Source organism: Pezoporus flaviventris, unplaced genomic scaffold (genome assembly GCF_033815535.1).
Source record: "Pezoporus flaviventris isolate CSIRO_AGI_PZ_B2104156 unplaced genomic scaffold, CSIRO_AGI_Pfla_v1 ptg000018l, whole genome shotgun sequence".
Lineage (NCBI taxonomy): Eukaryota > Metazoa > Chordata > Aves > Psittaciformes > Psittacidae > Pezoporus > Pezoporus flaviventris.
In genome coordinates, this window is record NW_026892566.1 from 4578289 (window position 1) to 4587107 (window position 8819).

Sequence of the window (8819 nt, forward strand, 5' to 3'; positions counted from 1 at the left end):
CTGTTAGGAAGAACTCCCACCTGAGGACAGCTAAGCAGTGGAGGAGGTTGTGGAGAGAGGTTGTGCAATCTCTACCCTCCGGAGATTTTCAGGACAATCTGATCTGATCTCATCTCTGACTCTCCTTTAAGCAAGAGATTGGACCAGACACCTCCCTAGGTCCCTTCCAGCCTGATTGATTCAGATAATGTTTGTTGCTATGGAAGTCCTATGTCTACTTTCTGAAGTGATGTGAGGTGACCTGTCAATCTCCCTGTATTTAAGGATGAAGTTCCAAGCTGTAGTGATTCACTGACTGGTCTGGCTCCCTGTGAATATATTATCTGTGTCCAGGCAATATATGTCTCCCTGTTTACTAATCATATTTATCTGTGTTATCTAGATGTTTTCTGCTTGGTGCTAAATCATGTGTTCCTTACTCTTTTCATATGATACTGATACACAGATAAACGCCATAACTCCTTGAAGTTGTAAAGTAGGTATGCTTTTATTCAGCGCTGAGACACATGGGGGATAGCTCCTCCAAAGGCATGCGTACCTCAGTGTTGTTTCCCTCTACATTTATTCTCTAAAGTTATATATATTCACAAGGTTGCACAATACACCTATAGATATTCATGTCCTATCCCCGCTTCATATTATAATGAGCTAGAAGGTCCTTTGCACCCACGCAGTATCCCGTCTCCCCACCTCCAGTCATGGGCGAGGGTCTCAAGATGAAGTAAATGAGTCTTCCTCTTGTGAGTAGGGTGTGGAGACAGTGTTCTCACAGGAGAATGGATAATTGGTACATAAACTCTGAAAATCCTGAAAGATACAGCAAGGCCATGAGAGGCCCAAAGAAGCCTAAACAAGCAAGATAAGAAGCAGCTGGATTTCACCCAGTTAATGAGAACTGTGGACTGTTGGCAAGCTTTTGAGGTCAAGTTCCCACACCTGTGCTTAACCAATTATATGATAGTTGCAAAGGGTCTTCAAGTCATGTATCCAATCATAATATGCCAAATCACTGTAAGTGCATGTAAGAAATAGTATTTAAGGGGTTAAGGCTTTGTAATAAATGGCTTTTGTCTGATCATATTGATCTCTGACTGAGTCCATATAGTTTCTGCGGCAATTGGTGCCCGAACAGGGACCCCCCATATTTTTCAGATTGAAGCTGAAAGAATTATAGTGCGTGGCACCGAAGAAAGTGCAAAACACGGAGCCGCAGGGACGTCGGCTGGGTTCGGTCCAGCAGGACCAGGATCGGGAGGTAGTCACCTCAGAACGGAGCCTAGTGAGCCCAGAAGACACTGCGCAGTGCAAATAAGGTAACAGCTGACGGGGTCTGGAAGAGGGTTAGGATGGGAAAAAAAAAAAATGGTCATCCTTAAGCTCTTCCAGCATATTCTCTCAGAGGGATAGAATATGACAATAATCTGTTAAAAAGATTGTTGCTCTGGAGTAAAGAAAAAGAGCTGATCCAGGGGGTTAATGAAGCTTTTGATCTCAGGACTTGGGAAAAAATTGGGGCATGCCTGTGGGATCAAGTTACTTGTGGGTTTAAGGAGGCAAAGCCTCTTGCTGCCCCCTGGTTACTACTAAAAGGGACTCTAGCCGCAATGAAGGCTGAGAAACAGGTGGCAAAATCCGCTTTTACAGCTCTCTCTGACTCGCCTTCACAACAGCAGGGCTCGGCACCTACATTAGATTCAGCACCCGGTGCTACAGCCATGGTAGTGTCGTCTGTTTCGGGCATAAAACATTCTGGTCAAAAACTGGGGCGCAGTACAGTACGAAAGTTTGAGGACCCTGCGCCTTTCCCCTATCCTGTGTCAACAATGCTTTACCAGTGGTAGCTCCAGTGATACTCGGAAGCCAGTAGCAGCTACTGAGCACCCGAAACAAACTGATGTTAACCCTTTTTGTGCTGCTACTGCCCCTAAACTTGATCCCCAAGAATTTTTGCCGGGGTGGGAGTCTCCTGAGGACGAGAGTGTAACTCCGAATAAATACCCACCTCCGCCACATAAACCACCGCTTGCATTGCTCCCACTGGAGCTGCAAAGTGAGTGGAACTGGGGACAATGGACAAAATCCTTAGATAAACAATTGCAGGACTTGCGGGACCGTCTCCCCCCCCCCCCCGTCTGGGGGTGGAGAGGCAGCAAGCCCCAGAAAAAACGGAAAAAAACAGATAAGATCAGTCCATGTGATGTGCCGTTACCACCGACTCCTACATCTAATAAAGCTAATCCGAGTGCCATGAGATGGCGAGGCTGCATTCAGGATGCAATTATAGATGGTACTATTTTACCGATAGATGTTCCTGCTGCATTCCCTGTTATTATAAATTCTCAGGGACAGTCTGTCTGGACTCCTATGGACTGGAAAGCTATGAAAGAAATTAAGGGAGCAATTACACAGTATGGGTTGTCTTCCCCATATACACAGCAAATGTTATCTGCTTTCTTTTCTAGTAATGTTCTAACTCCAAATGATTGTCTCAGAGTGGCTGCAATTTTATTAACTCCTTCACAGCTCCTACATTTTAAAAGTGGGTTTGAGGAGCTTGCTGCAAGGGCTGCAGATGAGAATTCAGAGTGTAATCCTCATCACCCTTTGCATGGTGTTTCATCTGAAATGTTACTGGGAAAGGGACAATTTCACCCTGATGGAGTACAAGCTTGTATGAAAATTGAAGTTTTACAGCAAGCACAGCAATTGGCTTTAGCTGCTCTGAAAGCTGTGCTGGAAGCAGGAAAGCCTAATCCTTCACATACATCAGTAAAGCAGGGACCTACTGAGCCCTATATGCAATAGAGGCTATCGAAAAGAATATTGATCTGGCATCTAATGCTAAAGAATCAATGCTTATGTCTCTGGCTATGGACAATGCTAACCCAGCTTGTAAGCGTATTTTGCAGGTTTTGCCAAAATCTGCTGGTCTTCAAGAAATGATGGATGCATGTTCTAAAGTGGGCACAGCAGAGGAAAAGGCTGGATACATGGCTACTGCCTTCGCCGCTGCTGTAAAACCCCTTCTACAACAAGGTCAGGGTGATCGTGGGGGTACTAAAGGTGTGAGATGTTATAATCGTGGATGGATGGGGCATTTTAAAAAGCAGGGTACTGTAAAGAAAATTAGTTCACCAACCTGCCCCCCTCAGTGTGGTATTACTGATTTTGCATACAAATGTATTAAATGTGACAAATTTGGCCACAAGACAATTGAATGTCATTCAAAGTTTAAAAAAGACAGAACCCCGTTGGGAAACTTGGATGTGAGTGCGATGCCACCCCGCGTGATGACACAAAATCAGGGTGTCTGGACTGCATCCCCTCTGCCATTGCAGGGAGTGCCGGAGTGGACGTGGCAACAGCAATAGATTTTACCATAACTGATACTTCTGGTCATTGTATTCCATCTAAATTAAATGGGCCCCTTGGTCATGGGTTATGTGCTTTGCTACTGCGATGATCATCAACATCAAGGAAAGGAATCTTTGTATTACCCGGTGTAATTGATGCTGACTATACTGGAAATATTGGGATCAGGGTACAAACGCATGTTCCTCCGGTCAACATCCCTGAAAATTCAAAAATAGTTCAAAACTCAAATGATGATCTGACCGATCTCATGCCCCTTTTAAAGGGTGAGTCAAAGGCAGAACAAAAAAGAGTTCTATCAAAAGCTCAGTATGAGGGCTTAGATCACAACATGACAAAAATCACTATCTTGTCCCGATTGTCAAGGCCAAGCAGTAGGTATAGGCCTTGGAGTCAACCCTGGAGGCCTCCAGCCTCTTCAGCTTTGGCAAATGGATGTGACTCATGTACCCTCTTTTGGGAAATTGAAATATGTCCATGTTACTATTGACACTATTCTCCTACAGGACAAGCTATTACTGAATGAACACATCAAACTTTGAAACAGTTGTTGGAAAAACAAAAAACGGGTGAAGAAGGACTTACACCGGTAGCAAGGATATGGAAAGCTGTATATGTTATGAATTTTGTGCGATTGACAGGAGACTTTAATGATCCCCCTGTTAGAGAGGGTGAAGTTTTTACAATAAAATAATCATATAAAATAGTAAAATGATTATATTTGAGAAATTTATAAATCAATAGTGAGGCTTTGTATATTAGAAGAGGTTGTAACTTTGCCGTTTTGTATCATAGTTACTCTGTAACTACATGATACAATGGTAGTCTTGGTAGCAAGAGCTAACATAACTGTATATGGTGAGGGGAGTAGGGATGTATGTATTGTAAAACTCTACCCAAGCAGAACCTAAGTTTAAGATAGCCAAAAAGGGCATACCAGAAGCATCCTGGTGAAGATAAGAGAATGGTAGCGTCCACAAGACGATTGGGACCTAGCTAAGTAGAGAAAAGGTGAAGAGGACAACCTGAGGAAGACTTCTTACTTCATCTGAGGAAGACTCCTTACTTCATCAGGGCGACCACCAGAGGGGGCTGCGCAAGCGCAAAGGAGGCTGATGTCGTAATAGACTGATGTAGCAATCCTTGATGCATATGTATTAGTCAATGATATAATCTGTGTTGAATATGTATTAGTTACGAAATTTTTAGTGTATAAATTGTGAACGCGATGTGACGGGAGTTGGAACCAGATTTGGGTGTGTACCCCTGGCTCCCGGCGCCTCAATAAAATCATCTCATATAACCATGCCGGTGGTTATGTGTTTGTCTCGACGCTAACACCCCTGCCATAATACATGGTCAGGCATTAGGTTCAGGTTATATGACTAAAACTCTGGGTATTCTGGTCCAGTATAAGGATTTGGAAACCGGCATTTGGAAAGGTCCTGTGGAAGTAAAACTAACTGGTCGAGGTTATATGTGTATAATGATAGATTCCAGTCTGCGGTGGGTGCCAGCTCAATGGGTGAAAACCTAGAAAGAGTCAACACTGCCCCAGGACACCCCCCTTGTCAGTGATTGAATTAACTGAAATTTCAGCTTAGGACTTCCATTTTATGGATGTTTTCAGTCCTTAAAGTGAAGGGAGCAATCTTTTTTACATTAAAGAAGAAAACAAACAAACAAACAAAACCACAAAAAAAACCAAAACAAAACAAACAACAAAAACCAACACCATCCACCACCCCCCACCCACCCCCCCAACCTACAGCTAGACAAACATGGGATATAGGCGTATTGTGCGCGTTTTCGGTGGTGGGAAGGTCTTTCGTATGTTCTTATCAGGGGTATTGGGCATACTGTGACTCATTTAATACAGTTTCTCTGTGATACTCATGAACTAGAAGTTGGTAAAAATAAGTATGTCCATGTTTCTATCAACCTTTGGAGACCTTTAAAGATATTGCTGGCCACTTCTTCCAACATAGGCTGGCCACCTGTGTAGGAATGAGTGTGCATTTTGGTCAGTATAAAAGCCCAAGCCTTATGCACTCTGGGGGAGGCAGAACCTCTGTGGGGATGCCCGCTAAGGATGAGCCTGCCACCTCGCACTGCAATGATGCTTCTCGGAGCTGGTTTCCTGTTAGTCTCCACAGGGTCCTTGTGCCACGTTCTGTATGTGGGATTATGTAGTGGGAGTAATAATTGTCTTTTTGTGTTTCAAATATTGTGTGGAGTGTGCTTGTGGGATCCCACACGTGTGTGTGTGTGTGTTGAGGGCAATCGATGTTTTGTGTAATGTTGGGTTCATTTTTAACGGGTAGCTGTTTAACATTTCGGGCATGAAAGGGTTAATGTAAAAGTGCGGCTGCCAGCAGGTATTTATAGATTTATAGTTGCTGCTGAAGCAGGCCGGCTTTTGCAAGGATCAAAAAAAAAAAAAAAAAAAAAGAAAAGAGCAATGAAGCAATGATGCTGCAAATATGCAGTTTAACCTGTCTACTTCTCAAGAACTGATAACCTGGGGGAGGGGGTATGTTTGTGTCCACCTGACTACAGGTCCAAGGTCCATGGCAACTACCTGCAAAGTTTGTCAAGCCTTACCATGAGCTCGACAAGACAAATGGAAAAACCTGATGCTTCAGCTACAGGAGCTGACCGTGAATACCCCAAGCAGAATGAGATAGAGGAAAACGAATGATTGCAAAACATCACTTGGGGGCAACTGAAAAGTAACATCCTGAATATGTGTGCTTGTAAAGTAGCTATTATTAGAGCTTGTGATTTTGTGTATAAAACCACTAGCCAGTTGCTAATGAGAAACTACGCCTTGTATTGTATAGATTTGTCACTTGTAAAAGAGATGTTAGAGTATGGAAATTTGCAGTAGCTGCTAGAAAATGCTAAGGCAAAAGCTAGAAAGATTTTAATACAATGGAAGTGTTATAAAGCAGGTAATGGAACAAATTAAGAGGGTGGGAGAATTCCACTGGTAAGAAATTTCTTTGGCTAGTCCCTCGCTGCCATCAGCATCTTCAACATGCTGCTGCACCCTGTAATAGCTACTCTGCTAATGTAAATTTGTGTGTGCCTTGCTGTAGTAGCAACTTGTTACTGGATGAAGCAGGTGAAACTCTGCATTGACAACAACGTGCAAGGACTGAGACTGACAAAATGCCTGCTACCACAATCAAGGGCAAGACTGGGTTGGCCTCTGTGTTTGCCACCAAGAAGAACCTTTAGCTCCGCTGTTGGCTGCAACCCTGCAGGCGTGGAGCGGTGGGGACACATGCCATGCCAGACCCTGATGTGAGGGATGGCCTCCCCTGTTGTCAGAGAGCCATACAGCAGAAAAAAGGGGCAGGCCCAGCAGCCTGTAGCTGGCATATGTTGGAGATATGATTGAGCCCAAATCCCCTGCTCAAGTAGAGTCATCCAAAACATATATAAAACAAAAAGGGGGAGATGTGGAGACAGTGATCTCACAGGAGAATGGATAATTGGTACATAAACTCTGAAAATCCTGAAAGATACAGCAAGGCCATGAGAGGCCCAAAGAAGCCTAAACAAGCAAGATAAGAAGCAGCTGGATTTCACCCAGTTAATGAGAACTGTGGACTGTTGGCAAGCTTTTGAGGTCAAGTTCCCACACCTGTGCTTAACCAATTATATGATAGTTGCAAAGGGTCTTCAAGACATGTATCCAATCATAATATGCCAAATCACTGTAAGTGCATGTAAGAAATAGTATTTAAGGGGTTAAGGCTTTGTAATAAATGGCTTTTTGTCTGATCATATTGATCTCTGACTGAGTCCATATATATTCTGCGGCAGTAGGGTTCTTCAAGACGAAGTAAATGAGTCTTCCTCTTGTGAGTAGGGGTCTTCAAGATGAAGTAAATGAGTAAATGAGTCTTCCTTGAGCCTGACCTTTTCACCTCTAGCCACCTCTAGCTGTCACGCATGCTCTTTAGGAATCTGGTCAAAGTCCAAACCACAAAGCTGGTCTTCACTGGAGCTAAGTAACTGTTCCTCCCCCTTATCAGTCTGTTTCTTCCTCTTATCAGACTGTTTCTCCCCCTTATCAATAGCCTATTGTCCTGGTACTGCATGGCAAGCTTGACAGGTATTTGCAAACAATGTTTTCTGTTAAACAGACAAAATTCCTTTATCCCCTCTTGTATGACCCCCTTGTACAACCCCCTGGTACATTGGTCAACCCTCTACATCAATACAATCTACTTAGGAACATTTTCAAATAACTAGCTAAATCAGTATAAACAAAATACAGGAATATCTGCCCACCTGTACAGTCAAACAAACTGAAGCCTGGTTGGAAAAAGCTCAGAAGACATTAGCAGGACTTCTATGCAGGAAAATACACAAACCTGGTGATTATTATGGTGATACTCCTAAATTCTATGATAATTATGTTTAAGAATTCTAACACCATAGCATAGGTCTCTTTCCTATAATGATCCCTAGGTCGCTTTAAATATAAATGTTCACTACAACTCATTTCTGGTAATAATATGCATTTTCTGAAACCAAATGGTCAGGATTGAGGTATCTGTGAATCTCTTAAGGACTAAAGATAGATGCCTATCTAAGTCTCACTGCAGTGAGTACTAAGTCTGTAAATACCTGTATAGGCAGCAATCCAGGTTTAACAGTGATACATACCTTCAGCAGCAGATGCAAACTATGGTACTAAGAACAAGAACAAAGTCAGGCTGGATGGGGCTTTGAGCAACCTGGTGTAGTGGAAGATGTCCCTGCCCATAGCAGTAGGCTTGGAACTAGATGAGCTATAAGGTCCCTTCTAACCCAAACCATTCTAGATTTGATTCTATGAGAAGAGTTTAAAAATCAAAATAATACTTCAACATATATAAAACTTACTTTAAATTTGTAATCTGAAATATCTGTACAACTGTATGGCCTTTTCTTTGTCGTCTTCTCTGCAAGTTCATATCACAGACTGAAGTGAGTTTCTAGCTTCCCCTTCAGCCATGAGAGAACACCACTTTTGTTTTTAACATGGAAGATGACAATCTTATGTACTTGATTCAGTAGCTGAAACTTCAAAATGACAGAAGATAAGACTGAGGGGTTTTTTAAGACTTGCATTTGAAAAATTAGTTAGGAGAAAATTCTTGCACCTTGATTAGAACTAGTCATACACTATTAACAGAGGCTACAAACAACTCCAAATCTTTTGTGCATGAAGCAAAACAGAAAAAAGGTATGCTGTGTAGCTGACTTCTTGTAGGATGTTTTTTCCACACACAAACAGAAAACTTCTGAATGCATCAGCATGTGGGTCATCTGGCTCCAGCAGCAGGCTCAAGAATGTACAACTAAACACTGAGGAAGCAGCATCTCATTTTCTAACTGTAGCAGCCCTGAAAAATATAAAAGTCTTAATTCTGCTAACATCACTATTC